The following is a 6311-nucleotide window of genomic DNA, read 5'->3' as shown; positions in this document are numbered from 1 at the left end:
ATAACATTCTTAGAGGTTCAACAGATCCAATGTAAAATTGGTTTAATTCATGTTTGTTGAAGTATATTTGCTTTTCTAATTTAATATTTAATTTTTTTTACCCATTTTGAGTAATAAAGTATGGCCAATTTACCAATAAAAGCTTAATTTTTTATAAATTTATCGAAATGGGCTTGGTATTTTATTATTTACCAGAATGGGCCATTTTTTGGGAAATCGCGTTCACATCAGCGCGATGTCAGGGGACGTGCCAGAAAATCGTGTCCACATCAGCGCGCTTTGCTAATGTGGCAACAAATCGCGTCCACAAGGGGCGATTTGTTGCCATGTCATCAAAGCACACTGATGTGGCCGCGATTTCTTGACATAGCGCGTTACGGGGGACGCGATTTGCCCGTTTTTCCCATGTTAGGATTTTGGATTTTAGGGTTTAGGGTTTTTAGGGTTTTGTAGAAAAAAGTAAACAAATAAGTCGCGCCCACGTTTACGCGCTTTTGCTACAATAGGTCCTGAAAAAATAATTTCGAGTTGACGTTTCTGAGCAAATAGTATAAAATGGCTTCTAGCAGGATGCTGTTTGATAAGAATTTGTGAAATCGTGGCCTCGTGGACGCGCTTTTGCTACAGTAGGTCCTGGAAGAAATAATTTCGGGCTGACGTTTCTAAGCAAATAATATAAAATCGCTTCTAGCAGGATGCTATTTGAGAAGAATTTGTGAAATCACGTCATGTGCTTTTGCTATTGTAGGTCCTGGAAGAAATAATTTCGGGTTGACGTTTCTAAGCAAATAATATAAAATCGCTTCTAGCAGGATGCTATTTGAGAAGAATTTGTGAAATCGCGCCCTCGTGGACACGCTTTTGTTACAGTAGGTCCTGGAAATTGAGAGGAAATTTGAGAGAGGATTAGTTTGTGAAAAAAAAGGGGTGGGGGGTATTTATAGTTTTTTTTTGACCGTGGGGGGGCCAACGGTCAAATTTTTGACCGTTGCACTGTTCACACGCGGGGCAAGTTGCGACCACGTCAGCGCTTTGCTGATGTGGCAACAAAGTGCCCCCTCGTGGACGTGATTTGTTGCCATGTCATCAAAGCGCTCTGACGTGGCCGCGATTTCCTGGCACGTCCCCTGACATCGCGTTGACATGGATGCGATTTTCCGGAAAAGGTCCATTTCGATAAATAATAAATACCGGGCCCATTTCGATAATTTAAAAAAAAATAGGCTTTTTTTGGTAAATTGCCCATAAAGTATAGCAAATTCCACCCATTAAATCATGCCGCCTGTAAAAAAAACATATTAATAAATTAGTGTTCACTCCTAAGAAAGAAATCATTAGGGTTTTCAAATTCTTCTTGCTTGCTATGTTTTTTCTTTTTGACTTTCAGAGTTGGTGTTGCGTAGGGTGGTCCAGTGGGTTGGGTAACCAATTAAATTACGAGATATCTTATGTCGAAACTATTTTTATTTTTGGAAAAAAACAAAAAAAATTAGTTGTCGATGAAAATTTGGAGTCACCACCAATCTTTTATTAAGGTGTGATTGGATCACCTAAAACGACTTTGGTCTACGAGTTTTTAGAAAAACGGGTTTGGGAGTCAGTTTCGTTCGAGGAAGGATTAGCACCCTCGTAACGCCCAAAAAATTGGTACCTAGTTGATTAATTAGTATTTTAATGTCGAGAGTTGAAAAATATGATTTTTAGTGAAAATTAAAAATGCGTCAATTATTAAGACTTTTCTCATTTCAAAAAAAAAAGAAAATATCACACCCAATGCGTTAGGGCACGATACTCTACTTCTCCAAAATGAGTTTGTCCAAAATACTTATGAAATAAAATTTAAGAGAATATTCATTTGTTTAAAATTTATAAGGAAATCGCGGCCCAATACATTAGGGCACAATTTCTCAAAATTCTAAGCATCGAATATTTCCTTTATTGTTTTAAAAAAAATCTTTATCACGAGAAATCAACGCGTCACATCCAATACGTTAGGACACCACATGTTGAATCCCCGATGACAAGCTTGATTTTGTTTGATTAAAGAGCAATTCTCGATTATTAGATTTTACGAAGAAAATCGGAACCCAATACGTTAGGGCTCAATTTCCTTGAAAATCCTAAATACGAGTATTATCTCTATTTTGAAAAATTTCTATTTTTAAAATCGAGTAAAAAGATGATGTAATATTAGGTTGAATGCATGTATAAATGCTGATGTAACAAATAATGATAATGAATACACCAATGACATAGAAATAATATAAACAAATAAATAAACGAAACTAATATACATAAGAAAGAAAATAATCAATGACATGCAAAGTAAAACGAGCAAGATAAAATAATGTAAATGAAAACACAAAATAATAAACAAATAAAAGAAATAAACAAAAAATATAAAGAATGAAAGGTACATAATATATACATTGAAATTATGAAAAAAAATATAAAATTTTAGATTATAAACTTATATAAACAAAAGTCATAATGTATTTAAGAAAATAAATAAATAAATAAATATGTATATATAAATTATAAAATACGTGTTAAAAATATAAGCATGTATTTAAGCATTTACGAAAATAAAAAAACATAGGTATATATATAAATATTCATTAGGAAAAAAAATATATGTACACATAGAGTATATTAAAAATAATTAAATAATATCTACATTATCAAAATTAATAAAAAAAATATGTGTATATATATAAATATGAGAAAAATATTAGTTTTAAAAAAATATAAATGTACATAAAAAAATATACATATATATATTTATATATATAGATTTAAAAAAAATAAGTACACATAAAAAGTTACAGAAATAAAAATAAAAATAATTACATTATTAGAATTAATTAATTTTAAGAAAAAAAATAAAAAAACCTAAATTGAACTGCAATTAAAAAGTCTGGGGTAAATCCGCAAATAAATAGAACCCAAAGGACTAAATTGAAACGCGAATTACATAGAGGGGCTGGAAGGGAAATTTTCTCTTCTCCAAAACGGCGTCGTTCAAGTAGGACTAAATTGAAATTGAAAATAAATTAAAGGGCGAATTAGAAAATAAAGGACCTAATTGTAAAATATTAAAAAGGCGGAGGGGATAAAAGCACAATTTACCCATCCGCTCAAAAAACACGCGGATCCTAGGCCGGGTTGGGTCGGAGTCGGGTCGGCCTCCCCAAAACGACACCATTTTGGGCGTCAGGGGCTTCTCCCAAAACGGTACCCTTTTGGTACCCTATAAAAGCCCTAAACTTTCCAAAAAAATCATTTTAAGCCATCCCTTCTAAAAAAACTTTCAGAAAAAGCTCTCCCCTCTTTTATCATCTGGCCAGGGTCCGGGCATCGGCCACTGCACCGGACGCTGGTCTCCAACGCCAGCACCGCCGTCTGCGGTGGCTGGAAAAGGGAAAAACGCCCTTTTGACTTTCTCGACCCTTCCAAGCCCGGATCTGGGCCCAAAATCCTCAAGAAACAACAAAAATACCCTTTAAACCCTAGAAACCTTTTGGCTTCCGGTCATCGGTCATCGGGGGTGACTCCCTCAATCGTGTAGGCGACATATGACCTGTACACAGGTATTCTCAAACCCTCTTTTCGTCTTTTATTTTTATTCTTTTTATACGTTTGTAATAAAATGCGAAAAAAAAATAATAAAAAACAGCAGTTCGAAAAAAACTTCAACCTTTGGATTTCCAATTGACTCTCTGTTTGCGCTGTGAAATTGCTTGTTTTTTTATTTGATTTTTTTCGAGGCCCTAATTACAGTGTTTTGAGTTTGCTTTTATAGCAAACAATGAAACAAGAAAAGTAAACAAAATCTTCAGGTATCTTGCTTGATTCGTGATTTCAAAGATTTTTCTTGCCCTATTCTGTCTTGTTTCCTTCCTTGTTGTGCAGGTATGGACGTGGCTCGTGCGGATCTTGCAGACTAGCTGGCTGCGGCGTGAGTTCTCCCCAGAAAACCTAGAGTTTCTGCCACTGTTTTGGGCCACCAGATTTGGGCCTCTGCTTTATTTCAATTTGGGCCATGTATTCTGGGCCAATTATTTGTTTTGGATTCGACCTTGTAAAAAAACAAACTGGACTTTTTTATTTTTTATTTATAAAAGGGTCGGGTAAAATTCAGGTATTACAACTGCCCCACTTTGTTCGTTATCGTGTAACAGGAACGGAGCAAAGACTTTAAAAATGCCAAATTTTGCCCAGTCGTGCTAGCTTTTGGTACTCTTCTTCTTCACGTAGCCTCATTCCTTCCTACTACATCTTCAGAGGTATAGGAACTAGTGCTTCAATCTACTCCAATGTAATGCAGGGAGATAAGATTTGTACGTTGGGTGTGCTGTGACTTAAAGATGAATTTGATGCGACCTGCCCTACTGTAATTTCAGAGAGATAAGATCTGTTATTTTAATCCGCTCCGCTGTAACCTCAGGGAGATAGGATTATTGGCTTTAATCTGCTCCACTGTAACCCCAGGGAGATAAGATTTGCCATCTTCAGTCTGTCCACTGCTACTTTAGGGGGATAAGACCTGCTTACTCAGTCTGCTCTACCGTAACCTTAGGGAGATAAGACTTGATGCGATCTACTCTACTGCAACTTCAGAGAGATAAGATCTGTTATTTTAATCTGTTCCGCTGTAACCTCAGGGAGATAGGATTATTGGCTTTGGTTTGCTCCACTGCAACCTCAGGGAGATAAGACCTAATGCGATCTACTCTACTGCAACTTCAGAGAGATAAGATCTTTTATTTTAATCCACTCCACTGCAACTTCAAGGAGATAGGATTACTGGCCTCAATCTGCTCCACTACTGCTTAGGGAGATAAGATCTGCCATCTTCAATCTGCTCCACTACTGCTTAGGGAGATAAGATCTATAGTTCTCCGGTCTGCTCCGCTGCTGCTCAGGGAGATAAGACCTAATGCGATTTACTCTACTGCAACTTCAGAGAGATAAGATCTTTTATTTTAATCCACTCCATTTCAACTTCAGGGAGATAGGATTACTAGCCTCAATCTGCTCCACTACTGCTTAGGGAGATAAGACCTGCCATCTTCGATCTGCTCCACTACTGCTTAGGGAGATAAGATCTGTAGTTCTTCGGTCTGCTCCGCTGCTGCTCAAGGAGATAAGACCTGATGCGATCTACTCTACTGCAACTTCAGAGAGATAAGATCTTTTATTTTCAACCTACTCCACTGCTGCTTATGGAGACAAGGCTGGGGTCTTTGATCTGCTTCACTGCCAGTATAGGAAGGCAAGATCTGCTATCTTTATCCTGCTCCGCTGCCACTGAGGGAGGCAAGGCTAGTGTCTTTGATCTGCTTCACTGTCAGTACAGGAAAGCAAGATCTTCTATTTTCAACCTGCTCCGCTGCAACCCAGGGAAGTAAGGCTGGTGTCTTTGATCTGCTTCGCTGCCGGTACAGGAAGGCAAGATCAACAATCTTCAACCTTGTAACACCCCGAACCCGAGACCGACACCGGAGTTGGACACGAGATGTTAACAAACTTTGAAAAATTTTTCCAGACACTGCCCAGTCTGAGTACTAGTCGCTTCAAAAATCATATCTTGAGTTTCACAACTCGAAAATCAGTTTTGTGATTTTTCCCTGAAACTAGACTCATGTCCCCACCTATGTATTTTTTTTAGAATTTTTGGTCGGGCCAATTAGTACAGTTTATTAGTCAAAGTCTCCCATGTTACAGGAGTCGACTACACTGACCTTTTCCCATTACGACTTGTATATCTCTCTGCACAGAGCTTCAATACTGATGCCGTTTGTTTCTATGGAAACTAGACTCAGAGAGGAATCCATACATATATGGCATGACCCCTAATTATCTCTGGTCAATTTATAGTGAATTTCCAAAGTCGGAACAGGGAATCCAGAAACTGTTCTGGCCCTGTTCCACAAGAATCCGAATATCTCTTACTGTACTGTTCCTATGATTGTTTCGTTACTTCCATATGAAAGTAGATTCATCAAGGTTCGATTACATAATTTATTCACTATTTAATTCCACTCCTACGAATTCTTGTGATTTTTCCAATCCACACCACTGCTGCTACCAGCTTCTGTTTTCAAAGTAAACCTTACCTAATTTGGGGTTTCATGGACCAACTAGGGCCTTGTCATACATAAGCCCACATATGATCATACTTAGCCATTCCAGTGGCAGATCATTTGCTCAACACTTCCATTCCAACTATAGTTACATCATGAAACCATCTATACATTCATAAACACGAATGGTCTAATGCCATACTCCACTTCTACAAGCCATTTTCG

Source organism: Gossypium hirsutum, chromosome D12, assembly GCF_007990345.1.
Source record: "Gossypium hirsutum isolate 1008001.06 chromosome D12, Gossypium_hirsutum_v2.1, whole genome shotgun sequence".
Taxonomy (NCBI): Eukaryota; Viridiplantae; Streptophyta; class Magnoliopsida; order Malvales; family Malvaceae; genus Gossypium; species Gossypium hirsutum.
Note: the sequence above shows the minus strand (reverse complement) of the source record.